Below are 15,480 nucleotides of genomic sequence, written 5' to 3' on the forward strand. Positions count from 1 at the left end.
AACAAATGAACAAAACCAGATGGATAATGCAAATGTGGTATGTTGACACAATGAGATATTATTCAGCCACAAAAATAGATAAGATTCTGAGATATTATTCAGCCACAAAAATAGATATGATTCTGTCATTTGTAGTAATATGGGTGGAACTGGAGGATATTATGCTAGGTTGGAATAAGCCAAGCACAGAAAGACAAATACTGCATGTTCTCACTTATGTTAAGAAGCTAAAAAGTTGGTCTGAAAGAAGGAGAAACTAGAATAGTGGTTTCTAGAGCCTGGGAAAGTATTGGGGAGGGGCGTGGAGAAAAATGATTAATGGCTATAGGTTCTAGTTGGATAGGAGTAATAACTTCCCATGTCTTTTAGCATAGTAGGGTAACTATAGTGAATAACAATTGGTTGAAGATTTCAAAAGAGTGATTAAAAAAAGATTTTGAATGTTCCCTACAGAAAGAAACGATAAATGTCTGAAGTGGTAGATGTGCCAACTAACTTGATCTGATCATTAACATGTACTGAAATTTCACACTGCACCTCATAAATACAGCCAATTACTATGTGCCAAATGAAACTTAGTTTTCTTCTTCTTCTTTGTGGTGCTAAGGATTGAACATGGTGCCTTGAGCTTGCTAGGCAGGTTCTCTATCACTGAGCCACATCCTCAGACCTTACATGTTTTTTTTTAAAGAAAGGAAGACAAGTATACACATAAGCAAAAGATAAACAAGTAATTCATAAAAAAATACAAGTAACCAATAAACATACAACAATACATTCTCAATCTTAAAGAGAATGAGAAAGCTTACAGGATTCTTTTCCTATTGAGAAAGCTTTAGTGAGCCATTCTCATGACGCGTTTTTGAGGGATCAGAGCTTTTAGGTAGACACCCTAAAAATATGGACATAAGGTAAAGACCAAAATAAATAACATAGCAACAGAAAATACAAATGGCATGAAAATACAAATCAAAATGACATACGTAATGGCTCCCAGCACGAATTTCTCATCAAATTGGCTAAAACTAAAGCCTAAAAATTAACAGTGTTCATGTTGCTGGGGATAAACAGGCAGCCTGGGTCTGTCGGTGGAGGTGAAAATTGGACAGATTTTTTTTTTAAAGAATGATTCAGCATTATCTGTTACATTGAAAAACACAGATGCCTTTTCCTCAGTAAGCTGACTTCCTTGTAAGTGTGTGTTCTAGAAGAATCCTCAGAAATGTACCCCCAGGACACATGCATAGGGGGTCCCTGTTGCATTGCTTGTAAAAGTGGAAAATAAAGACAACCCAAATGCTTAATGAATAGTGGAAAGGTTTCATCAACCATGATCCATAGTACAGTGAAATGCTGTGCAGAGTGGGACAGATGAGGTATGGAAGGATCTCCAAGCCCATGTTAAGGTCAAAATAAAAGCAAGGAACAAAACAGCACGTGCGACATGATGCCCTTTTCTTTTCATAGCAAAACATCCAGCGAGTCAACAGGTATTGCAACATCACATGGTGCCTCATTAATGTTTTCATGTATCAGTTAAAAAATAAATTTAAATAAACACATATTGGGGGAGAAGTCTAAGGATTCACTGCCCAAGGGGGCCACCCATGCCAGTGAGCATAACTGTCCCCCACAGTGTAATTCGAAGGCAATGGCCCAAGTCCTTTGCATGTTACACCTTCTTAGCCCTCACAAAACCTAGTAGGTAATAAACACTAAAAAATGTCCCATAGGGGCTGGGATTGTGGCTCAGCGGTAGAGCGCTCCCCTAGTACAGGTGGGACCCAGGTTCGATCCTCAGCACCACATAAAAATAAAGGCATTGTGTTGTGTCCATCTACACCTAAAAAAATAAATATTAAAAAAAAGTCCCATAAAATAAGGATGAAAGAGGGGGGCATAAGTGAAGAAATGGATTCCACAGGCTAGCCTAGTACTTGAGGTCTGATTAAAGGAAAAAATAAATAAAAATAAAGCTTACAGGACTCTTTTCCTATTGAGAAAGCTTTAGTGAGCCATTCCTATGATGCATTTTTGAGGGATCAGAGATTTTAGGTAGACACCCTAAAAATATGGACACAAGGTAAAGATCAAAATAAATAACAGCAACAGAAAAAAGAACCTTTTTAGAACTGGATCTCCTGCCTTATACAACTGTGTTCTGAACAAGGCCTCTTTCCCATCTTGTCTCTGGTGTAAGGACAGCAGGTGGCAGCAGAATCAAGATTTTCAGTTGCCGAAGCTTCTGGAGGTGACTGTGAGGAGCTTCAAATGATTCTGAGGAAAGGCAGCAATGGAATAAAAACCTTTCATTTGAAAATCTTAATACAAGAAAAATAAAAGAGAGAGGGACTGTGCCATCAGCCCCATCCAGTGCAGATCCCAATATCCTCACCTGTCTGCCATCTGCAGAGCCTTGACCTTGACCTTCCTAGAATTCTGGGATTCCTACTGATGGTGGCCAGAAAAGGCGCCTGGGGTCTGTCTGCATGTCCTTGTCCTGAAGCTGGTTCACCAGGAAACAGGTTCTGGTTAAGGTGAGGCTCACTAGAGAGGTCAGGCCAAATTCAGAGCAAATTTACAAAAGAAGGAAGGGTTTTTAAAAGGAAACTTTGTAGGTGATAAAAAGAAAGTACTGACACATGCCACAACATAGATGAACCTCAAAAACATCACGTTAGGTCAAATAAGGCAGTTACCAGAGACCACAGAACGCATGATAGCATTATAGGAAATGTCCCGAATAGGCAAATCTAGAGACAGAAAATAGATTAGTGGTTGTCTAGAGCTGGGAGGTGGTGATTAAGGTAATGAGTGTATGGTTTCCTTGGGGGATGATGAAAATGTTCTAAAATCAGACAGTCTATGGCAGTGGTTGCAAAACTGTGTAAACACACTAAAAACCATCGAATTGCACATTTTAAATGGGTGAACTTTAAGATACACGAATTATTTCAAGAAAGCTATTTTTCAAAAGAAGTCACACAGACCTGGTTTTATTTTATTTTTTCTCCATAGCTTCCAGAAGACCTGGTTTTAAATCTCAGTTCCTCCTCTTAGTAGCTATAAGTCCTCAGTTTCTTTTCTATACCCACAGCTCAAGATTAAATAGGAATTATTTAAAGTCAAATATGAAAATGCCAGCCCGTGGTGAATTGGAATTTATGTCATCTTCCCAGATTATACTTCTTGCCAGCAAGATGACGATTCATCTCAAAACCCAGCTGTGTAATGTTTTGCTATTGGTGCAACTTTAAAGGTCCTCACACCTGGTGTAGTCTAGTAGCACACACCTGTAATCCCAACAGCTTGGGAGGCTGAGGCAAGAGGATCACGAGTTCGAAGCCAGCCTTAGCAACAGTGAGGTGCTAAGCAACTCAGTGAGACTCTAAATAAAATACAAAAAAAAAAGTTCTGGGATGTGGCGCAGTGGCTAATGTGTTGACATTTCCTCCAAATATTCCATAGTTTCTAGAAATGTTTCTAGTGATAACACCCCAAATTCTTCAATTAAAAACACCCACGTCAACACATTAGCCAACATTGTATTTTAAAAGTCACATGAATGTTTAGCAGCATAGGCATTTGCTAGGAGGTTTTTTTTTGAGGGGGAAATTATACTTCTTGCATAATGTAATGAATGAGAAGATGGGCCAAGGAGACAGGTCGCCTTGTTTCAAAACGTGGTTCTGCCTCTTATGAAACCAGGGCAACTCCTAACTCCTGTGTGCCTCAGTTTACTCATGTAAAAAATGAGGGAGTTATAGAAACGTACTCTATAAGGCTATTAAAAGGTGTGCGTTACTGTAAAGGGCTTGGAACAGTGCTTGGCTTGTAGTAAGCACCCAAAAACTCCATTCATTCCCCAGATATTTATTGAATACAGTTGTGGCTCTATATATGCCACAGGTTTCGATGGTGGGAATCTTCAAGTCAAAACAGACCAAGTTCCTGCTATCATGAAGTCTGCTTCCCAGAAGTGGCTAACAAGAACAAAAATAACAAATACCTACCTATTACTGTGGACTGTATGGTGCCGCCACCCCTTTCCACATTCATGTGTTGAAGCTCTAACTGCCAATATGATGATATTAGGGAGATATTTAAGTTCAGATGAAGTCATGAAGGTGAGGCTCTCATGATGGAATGTGTGCTCTCTTAAGATAAGGGAGAGATACCAGAGTTCTATCTATATCATGTGTGGATACGAGAGGACAGCTGTCCATAGGATAGGAAGAGAGCCCTCATCAGGAACCAAAGCTGTCAGATTTACCTGGCTCTTGGATCTCCCAATCTCCTGAACTATCAAAAACAGATTTTTGTTATTTAAGCCACTGAGTCTGTGGTGTCTTGTTACAGCAGCTTGAGTAGACTAATACAGATTTTTACATAAATATATATTTAAATAGAACCTTGTAGAAGCCGTGTCATTGGTGCCTCAGTTTGGATGTGATTAGGCCTAACCAAAACTCGTTTGGAAATTTTGTTGCCAATATAGCAGTGTTGGGAGGCTGGACCTCTAAGAGGAATGAATGTCTTTCGCATGAGGTTAGATTCGTTTTCACAGGAATGGATTGGTTCTTGCAAGAGTATGTTTTGTCCCATCTTCTCTTCTGTAGGTACTTATTTGCCACTCTTATAGGTGCTCCTACTCTGTGATGCCATTTGACATGTTATAATATAGCACAAGGCCCTTGTCAGATAGACCTATTTGAACCTGAACTTCCCTGCTTCCAGAACCATGAGTTAAATAATCTACTTTCCTTTATAAATTACTCAGTCTCAGGTATTTCGTTATAGTGACAGCAACAGATTAACACAGCTGGTTTTACAAATGGAAAGAGCCCTCTACTATTTACAGTGAGAAACATGTGTTCCCTAAACAATGGTCCCACTTTCCAAGGCATAGCCTTGGAGAAGCGGCTTGACTCAGCTTAGATTCCTGTGTTTATAAAATGCTAAATGAGATGATCCCTGGAATGTTTGATTCTGCCTATCTTACAGTTGGAATAACAATTCACCTTTGAGGTAAATTCCTCACAAGGGTATGCTAATGCTTAGGGTGTCCTAAGAATAAACTCTGACTATCCTGATTATAATTTTCAAATGGAAGATTAATTAAATCCCTAAATTTGGATTTGGCTTCCTAGTTAGCAATGTTTCCTTCCTGGAAAAGAAACAGTGTGTGTCAGACAGAACAGCTCCTTCTGGTCAACCCCCCAACTCCCTCAGTTCATTGTTAGCTCCAACTGCGCCGTTCTGCTAGCATCTCTTCCTTTCCAGATAACAGCCTGGAGAACAGAGCTTCTGGTTTCCCTGAAGTTCTTTTGATATGCCTGACATCTGACTGATGCAGTGTCATTTCACTTATTTTTCACTTGCACAGAAAAACTATAGAGTGTAACAGCACAAGATAATCATGCTTAAACTATGCATTTTGTGAAATTTGAGTCTCCTGCTTGTTCTGCCTCTGTATGCTTTCACTGGAGTGTCTTGGAGGCACAACATTGATTCAAGTTCTTTTTCTCTTGTATTCTTCAAATTCTCTGAGCAAGTGACAGCTTCTGCTAAGGAAGTGCCCAAGGAAGCAACTTATCACTCTCCTTTGCTCCCTGGGTACCTTCTGCTACCAAATACACTAAAGAGAACAGTGACCTCTTTAGCTCCCTAGTGCAGTGGAATTGAGGGACAACCACAAAGAATTCAGAGTACATCATATAATAGAACTGGCAGGCAGCTTGGATGGCAGAAATATTTTTTCCTGATGATGAGACTAAAAGAATCTTCTTATAACTGACAGATTTATTATTTTTGCTTCTGAACAGTCCATTTTATAGTAGATTGTTTCTCTAAAAAGAAACAGAAATGGGATTTTGTAAAAATAAAAAATGCTGAATGCCATTCTTAGGATAAATGCAAATAAAAATTGCTAAAAGATAATCAGCAGATTGTCAAATTTTGAAAATAACCGCCTTTGTTGGTATTCTTGCAAAAAAAAATGGTGGGGGTGTAATTTACTGCATGTAGGGCCATGGGAAAATGTCTATCAAATTTTATGGTGCACAAAGGCTTAGATTCCATACTTCTAGGAATTTCATGCTTCTAAACTTCTAGGAATTTATCCCACATATATTCCAGACACGTGCTCAAAGATGTAGGCATAAAGATTTTCATTGTAGTATTATTCATAAGAGAGAAAAAACCCCAGAAATATAGACATCCATAAAGAAAACTGGTTAAATAAGTCAACAAGTTAAGTCTATCCATATAATGGGATACTATTGAAAAATTATTTCCATAAAAGGAGAAAAAAGTAAAGACATAGGTAGGTTGCATCTGGGGTGGGGTAACTAGGAAATTGTTTTCATTGCATGTCCTTTTATTTCATTGTATATCTTTTTCATTGTATATTTTCTTACATTTTTGAAAATATATTTAGAAAATTAAATTTCAACTATCACATAGTGATGCAAAAAAAATTCTATAGAAATATGGTTTACATTCATTGAATTTTGCTGCATGTCAGATACTGATTACTCAAACACTTTGCATGTGTTATTTGATTAGATTCCGTCACAACCTTGTAAGGCCTGGACTATCATTCCCATTTCACAGAGAGTGAAAATCCTGGTAAAGAGAGGCTGAGTAATTTTCCCAAGGATTCACAGCTAGTCAGTGGCAGAGCTGAGATTTGAAACCAGGAACCCTGGTTCCAAAGACAATGCTCATGGCCACCACAATACACTGCCCCTATATAATCTCAAACTTCCATAATGAACTCTTAATTATAGTGTAGCCAGTATGAAACTTAGAAAACAAACTTAGACATGCAAGAAATATCTTAATTCTTTATTTTCTGTAAAACAAACTTTAATCTCACTGAGTCCCCATACAGTTCAATTGGCAAATAATGTGATCTCAGTCATTATTGGGGCTTCCTGCTCCAAGGGTGGTGCAAAGTTGTAGATCTTACATGGAACCAAGCCCACAGGAGACTCTGCTAGATGTCAGTCCACATTGGTTGCCACAGAGGTGTCCACTGATGGCTTTGCAGTGAAAAAAAAAAAAAACACCTGACAAGAACAAGTTAGAGGAGGGAAAGCCTAAACGGGGCTCATGATTTCAGAGATCTCAGTCCATAGATGGCCAACTCCATGGCTCTGGGCCCAAGGTAAGGCATCATGGGGGCAGGGCACAGTGGAGGAAAGCTACTTAGTAGGATCAGGAAGCAGAGAAAAATGGGGATGGATGGGAGGTGCATAGGAAGATGCACCTTGGCAGGGCATGTCCCCAGAGACCCACTTCCTCCAGTCAAGCCCCACCCAGTCAGTCCATCCAAACTATCTGATTAGGTTACAGCTTTCATAATCTAACGGAAAAATCTAATTCTAAAATCTTATTTTACCTGGGAACATTCCTGAATTAATAGAGTTGGGGAGACATCTCCTATCCAAACCATAACAGACTTATTTTTTATGGAATGACGATTGTAGCAAACAAACTGTTTTGCATTGGTAGCAGATTTGGACTGAAACATGGGACAGTTAACACCTGCAATTTGAATGCAAAGGCAGATAGAGGACACTTTGCACAAGAGATGAAGAACTAACAGAAAAATAAGGACAGTTTACCTTTATACCTAAGAGTCCTAGAGCTGGGGATATAGCTCAGTGGTAGAGTGCTTGCCTGGCATTAATGAGGCCTTGGGTTTCATCTCCAGTACATGGGGGGAGGGAAAACCTCAAATAAGAATTGGCCCCCATTCAGCTAACCAACCCGTAAGTGCAGAAAGTAAGACAAGATTGTAATCTGGGGAAGGAAGTGTCAGGATCCAAAGGTCTGGAATCAAAGAGAACACATTTAAATAGAAACCAGGTTAATATCAGGACTTTGGAATGGCTAGAGCAGGCAGGAAAAAGAAGAGGTAGGATCTAAGCATAGGATCTTTTAACTACAGGAGCTTGGGTAAGAGATCTGCCTGAAATTCCATCTGCCACCAATGAAAGCAGAAAGGAAATATGTAATGAGAGCCAAGCCAGGGGGAAATAGTCCAAGATGGGTGTGTCTCCTGTGTATTTAATACTCGTGTCCAGCTCAGCAAATCTGTGTTTCTTTATTCCTTGGGCTACTGTCCATTTTAATGAGCAGGAAACATTTGATCTCAAGCAGTTTCAGAAACTCAGTTTGCTCCAGTCTTTGTCTGGGTTTTGTAGAGAAAAAGAATAACTGCAGTACTGGCCTATATTTGCTTATAAGCATTTTCTTTGGTAAGCAATCCCTGATCCTTTGCTCCACCTAGTGGATTTCCAAGCTAGAAAAGTTCTAGAAAACAGACCAGTGATGAGAAGGATGTGCTTTTGCTGATAATTTTAGACTTCTCTCAGCTTCTTTATAGTCAATATCCTGTTCTGCCTCCAATCTGTCCTTGTTCACATTGTTGAACTCTTTAATTTATCTTCATTAAAGCCAAATGTGAACCTGAGAGTCGGCAGAATCTAATGCATTCCTTTTCTCTCTTCTTAATATAGGAATGGAGCCCCATTTCAGCAAACAAAAGCATGTTTCACTTATATTATATCCTCTGATGACCAAACTCAATCAAACCTTGACAGGGCTATTTAATTACATAATGGCCTATCTACTTAACAGTTCAAGAACTCCTTTGAGCAATAATTGGTTAAAGAGTCATAAGACTCTTTTCCAAAAGTTTCACATTCAATTATAAGCACAGATGAAAAAACATTGTTCCTCATGGCAAAACTAAGAACTTCAGGCACAAAGAGATTCAGAGCTAACTTTTACACAAGAGCCATATGTGGAGATAAAGATTGGTATCGGTGTAGGTTTAAACCACTAGGGGATAAAATAAAAACTCAACTGTCTATACTTACTTACTAACCTACCACGCCCTTGTCAGTCACCAGCCTTAAAATCAATCAAATCATTGTTCTTTCTTCCTTATATTTGATACTTAATTTTTGTAATGGGTTGACTCGTGCCCCTATTCATACTCATATGTTAAACTCCTAACACTTAATACTTTAGAATGGGATCTTGCTTAAAGATAGGGTCTTTACAGAGATAATCAAGTTAAAATGAGGTTAATAGATAGACCTTAATCTAATATGCGGGTGTCCTTATAAACAGGGAATATTTGAAGGTAGACGTGTACAAAGGAAGATATCACATAAAAATGAAAGCCGCCATTTTCAAGTCAAGGAGTGGCCTGGAACATAATTTCCCCTCAAAACTCTCAAAAAGATCCAACCTGCCAACACCTTGATTTTAGACTTCTAGCATCCAGAACTACAAGAGAATAAATTTCTGTTGCTTAAGCCTCTAGTTTATAGTGCTCTGTCTCAGCAGCCCTAGCAAACGTATATAATCACCTCTGGCAAATGAATAAGAAGGTTTCTGCAAAAATGAAATGACTCCATCAAATCTAGAGTTGGAAGACTTCTAAGGAAACATATGGCTCAACCATCTTGTTTTGAAATAAATGTCCAAGGTCACAGCGCAAGTCAGACGTAGTCACCTTTTAGCTCAACTTTCTGCCTATCAATGTTCTATTATGGTCTCCCACCTGCTTCAAAGATGTTGGCAAAATCATCCAATGATGTGTAGATCCAAAACTTTGTTGGAAAGAATTTTCAGGGGGACAACAAGTAATCACAGGCCCCTCCTAAATATTTGTAAAGGGAAGCAGCATTAAACAGGAGATTGATATCCAACAGAATAGCAAGACAGAAAACCTGACCTCTGGCTGGGCCCAAGGGCTCCAGGGTCCCTTCAAACAGGTACTTGGTGTTGTGAAGAGCTGGCTCTGGTTGGAAGACTTCCCCCTCTCCACTGAGGATGATTCACTAGAGCAACTTAATCATCCACATGTCAGAAGCTCAGGTTCATGTGAGTAGAATGGGGGCAAAGGGACACAGAGTCTGAGTAATGCTTCCTAATAGGTGTGGAGACTTGTTATAATGGTAAGCATGATAGTGATTAAAGTACATGACACAAATAATTGTTAGAGATCCTAAACCAGCTATATATCCTGGGATGACAGAGTTCTAACATCAGACAGAAAGCCCAGTTTCAACTCTGCAGCAGAAGAAGCCTTTGAAAAGTCTCAGGAGTAATCGGCACTTAATCAGTGCAATCATTATCACAGCCCATGGCTCCTGCAGCTTCAGGCTGCCTTGCAACCACTGAACTGCAAAGGGGGAGAAGGCATTTGTATAATTTAGCCACCAACTATGCTTGATTCACAGTTCCAGACTAGGAAGGAATGAAAACATCTTCCCATTCATATATTTAAAAAAATACAGATAGGTCTGGGGATATGGGTCAGTGGTAAAGCAGTTGCCTAGCATGCACAAGGTCCTGGGTTCAATCTCCAGCACCATGAAAGGGGTAAGGAGGGAGAGAGAGAGAGAGAGAGAGAGAGAGAGAGAGAGAGGAATATAGGTTCACCGTCAATGACAGTTCAGTCTTATGTCACTGATGATACAAACAACAATGGGCATTTTCCCATTACAGAGGGTTAGACAGCATTAATTTGGACATAAAGGAAAGTAAAATCTGCTAAGCATTTGCTTTTCATCTAATCTTCTAACCCTCCATCCTGAAATATCCAGGGGAGTATGACTGTCCACTCTCTGAGGTATAGAAAGAGTACATGCAACCTATAACTAAGGGACAAAGAAATGTTGATTTTGCTCTTGGTTTTGCTTCATAAAATATTACATTGAGCATCTAACTGGGCATTTAAAGGAGAATATACTTCCCTTGGAGAGTAGACACTGATTTTAGGTCAATATCCTCTTTTTCCCAGAAGGAGGGGTCCCTTGTCCCATAGGAGTAAGGGATTTAATACAGTTATGGTAGATTAGCTGTACAAGAATCCTTCCAGCCCATGTAATATTTTGCAATTTGACTTTATCACATTTCACATAAAGAGCAAGGGTCTAGTTTTTCTCCCCTGGGTTCTGGGCCAGCCCTCTGATTAACTTTGACCAGTAGTGAGGCAGAAGTGAGACTGCGTTGACTTCCAGACCTGGCTCCCATTCTACCCTCTTAGAAGACAACCATCGTATTAAGAAGCAAACGGCGACAGAGGGCTTCCAAACTTTCAGGCCTGGAATGAAACCCTTTAGGACCTTCCAACCTGGCACAATTAACAGCCAAATACACAACACATGTGAAGCTAAGTGAGCTCAACACAATCACCCAGTGAAACTAAGATTTAAGGGCATTTATTCCACAGTAATAGATAACTGAAATGCCAATGAATTTAGGACTTGTAAGACCACTGGAGAGTTTTTCAATGGGCAGGTACCCGATGTGGCTTCCAGAAATGACTTTCAGGATAATACTGCAGAACTGGCCTGCCAGAGAAACGGCTACTTCGGCCAAATCTAGAAGCTAGGACCCAGAAACCATCCACCACTTTCAAACTTGAGAGACATATCACCTCAATCATGAGCTGTGCCTCAGGAAGTCTATACAATGTGTTGGCTTCAGATCCATATTACAAAGTCATTTTAAGATTAACAAAATGGAGGTCTGGGGATGTAGCTTAATGGTGGAGTGCTTGCCTAGCACTCAAAAGCTCTGGGTTTAATCCCCAGCACACCACACATATGTGTGCGCATGCATGTGTACACATACACACACACACACACACAATTAGTAAAATGGATAATTGCTGGGTGTGTTGGAGCATGCCTGTAATCCCAGCTACTCAGAGGGCTGAGGCAGGAGGAGGCAAGTTTCAGATGAGCCTCAGCAACTTTGTGAGACCCTGGCTCAAAAAAAAAAAAAATTAAGTGTTGGAGATATAGCTCTGTGGAATCCCCAGTACTGGGGGTGGGTGGAGAGAATAATCAAAGTGTAGTTACCCTCTTTCCCCCACTTAAGTTAATTTTGAAATCAAGATTGTATAACTGCCTCTAATTAGCAAAAAAAGTATATTATGTGTGAACCCTAGTTGTAAGGGAGTCTGGAAAATAAAGCTTTTATATTTTTAGTCTATGGACAAGGATTTTTTTAAAATGTGTTTTTTAAAAACTGTTTAACACTTAAAATAGTGCCCACATATAAGCCATGCTCATTAAATATGAGTTAAATGGTGGAACTAAAGTTTGATAAAGGAAAGGCATAATTTAGGGATGATGGTCTCCAGTATGATGTGTCATTTCACTTTATGAATATATTGTGGAGTGTCCAAAAGATTTAGGATTCAAGATTTTTTCCCACTTAGTACTTGCCATCGTTGCTGTCACTGTACTGCCACGACAAGTAAAACATACAGAATCTGTGTATTTGTTCTAAACTTTCATCAGAAACGACGAATTTGGGAGGCTGGGCAGAGGCTCATGAAGGGCAAGCTCTTCATCATCTGGCTTCCCCATGGCTTTGGCCGCCATCTCTCCTCGCAGGCTTGCTCTTCAGGGTACTGACAGCTTGATTTCTCTGGGTAATGTCACACAAAGGAAATTAGCTCAGTATGTCTTCTACTGAACTCCATCTGTAGCTCACTGTTTTAAGGTATTTGTGAACAAAGCTATGAAGCAATTTTGATAAGACAAGGCAATGTTCCAGTCTGAGAATAATCCCCCTAAAGAGCCATTTTTAAAAATACCACCCAACAGCCTGAAAATCCACCCACACATGAGCAATCTCTTGCAATATACAGAAAGCCTTTTCAGGTGTCACAGCCATAATAGCAGGTGGTTCCTTTGGGGAGAAAAATTATGGCATGGATATAGAGACAGAAAGCAAACTGTTTTGATATTCTGGGTACCACTTTCCCTAAGTGAATCATTCCCATATGCCTACTTTTGCCATGGGCCCCTTTCCAGAGGAAGTGATTTGTGTGAACGGAGGTGGAGAGATGTATTCTGGTGGGCAAACTTCACTGGTGCCCATATTTGGCAGATCCAATTAATCGTTAGTTATTTGTCAACTCACTCTTTCCCAAGTCTTAAAATGAAAAATTTGGATATGGATTTGACACCTGCTTTTGTTTTCCTCATAAATACGTAATCTGATTATAAAGATTCAATTGTGCTCATTTAAGGCAAGGCTGCTTCTGAAATTCCATATATGTAGACTTCATGTACAAGCTTAAAAGGAAAGCAAAGACTGGGGAAATTTGTAAACGGTGGGCATTAATTCACTATTTCTTTGAAATATGCAAACACCTTAAAGAATAGACATTTACTCTTGTGTGAACTGTTGTCACCTATAAGAAAAATCTAGACTTGTAAAAATGTCTTTGTTTCTAGATAGAAGTACAGAAAACCTGTAAACTAAGAGTTCTTTATAGGTTTTTTTCCCCCATAGTATATAAGGCCAGCATTCTTATCATTTACAGGTAAACTGAGTCTCCCTTACTGAAAAGGGAGAGGCTGTTGTCCCCAATTCAATTTAAAACAATAATTTCAACTAAGGACTAATAGGGACAGATGTGTACAGGAAGATTGCTAATGGAAAACTTGACCTTATTTGAATGGAAGACAACTACACTAAAAAATACAAAGGAAACACAGTCATTAAGTGAACTATGTCCCCTCCAAATCTTACAGGGATGTCATTTACTTACTGTGTGAGTTTAGGAAAGTTGTTTGACCTTTTCCAGCCTCAGTTTTCTGATTTTTATGGTGAGGAATAACAGGAACTAGTAGGGATTATATGTATAACTTTTAGAACAATGGCTGCACATAGTGAGCACAGTAAATTTACCTCACTTTTTTCCTTCCCCTCAACTAGAATGTCAGTTCTACATGAGAGCAGGGAGTTTGTCTTATTTAGTTCTGTATTCCTAGCATTTATTTTGTACATAGTTGGTACTCAATAAATATTTGTCAAATGGATTAATTAATGAAAATAGATGGGCTCTGAGTTTGAAAGTCAAAGAAAATTTGTTCTCTTTTATCTGTTGAGGGAAAAATAAATCTCAATTTTAGGGTCACTTATAGAGGTAGGAGAGATGCCTCAACTAAGATGAGAAGATCGATTAAAGTTTGAATCCTTCTAACTTTGGGGGTGTTAGAATTAAGATTTTCTTTCTTAATTTGTAAAATGGGAATGATAGCGCCTAAGGTTATTCTGCCCACTAAATTAAAGAGGATGCAAAAGCTTACAATAAACTATAAAGGGTTAAACAAAATCATGATATTGCTAATTTTCCTCTCAGTGAGCTTGTTCACTGGATGACAATAAAAAGATTCTTTGAGAGTGTTGGAAGAAAGAATCTTTAGCTAAAGATTTAAGTACTAAAAATATTCAACCCCAGAGGTACCACAGACATAGACTAATTTTTTCCATCTGTGCAGTTTAGGGTAGATTTGGCATACACTCAATACCAGGCAAGAAAGAAACTATGGTTTAGGCTGCTTTTAAAGTTAAATAAAAAAAAAAGGCAGAAAAGGAAACTATTTCCTTTTATAAGCATGAATGTTAAAATAGAGAGAGCCTTCATCGAGTAATTCACCAGTGAAGCAAGACTATTCGATCCATATCCTCCCCTACCTTCCCCCACTCCCTATTTGTGTCCGCATAGTTAGTTGTTTTCTATATCTCGGTTTATATGTCATGGTCACTTCCTCCTTACCAAAGGAAAGCAAATATAGATTATTCTTAATCAGCCACATATGACTCAGAGGTCAAAGGAATGGTTCTTTGTAGAACAATCTCCCTGAATTACTAATATTTAAGGACCTGGTTTTCACCTGGGATTATTCAAAATATTACAGCTTTAAGATTAGGCTCCACACAAGATGGCTCAACAGAGCCTGAGTCAACTGACCTGAGGAAAAAGATCAAGTAGCAGAAAAAGTCATGGCGGGTGAATTGATGACTCACTGCCCCTGCCTTGAACTTCAGGAATGATGAGAAGGAAGGTGGGGGTTGGGGGGAAGCACTGCCCTATGACAGACCAGAGGTTCCAAGAAAGATGAGAAATTCATAGAACTTAAAGAATTACATGGGTTCTTAGAGTAAAGGCAATAAATCAAATGTCCATGGTGAAGTTGTTAGGTGCACCAAAGAAAGGACATTAGGAAAACTAAACTTGATTATATTTTATTAGAGCTATTGTCTTAAATCTGATCATTTTGTTCCCTTGCTCAAAACTTCAATAACTACATTGCTCCTAGATGAAGTCTAAACCTACAATGGCATAGAATAATCTTCACACAACGATCCTAACCTTCCTTGTTAGTTTTATCTTCTAATTAATTCTTCATATTTATTTTGGAAGATGTGGGGGACTGCTTAGAATTTCCAAAATATGCAAGATGTAAACTCCATCTATTTGTTTACACTGTTCTCTCTGCCCAAAGCTCTCGTCCCAGCTGGCAAACCCCTGGGCTTCAAAGCCTGTCTCAAGTATCATTTTTTCTGTTTAGCTTTCTCAACTCCTACTCTCTCTTATTACTCAGAAAGATTGTTCTTTCATCTATGGAATCACAGCACTTTAAG

Source organism: Marmota monax, unplaced genomic scaffold (assembly GCF_021218885.2).
Source record: "Marmota monax isolate L192 unplaced genomic scaffold, Marmota_monax_Labrador192_F-V1.1 WCK01_AAM20220418_F8-fsc00105, whole genome shotgun sequence".
Classification (NCBI taxonomy): Eukaryota; Metazoa; Chordata; class Mammalia; order Rodentia; family Sciuridae; genus Marmota; species Marmota monax.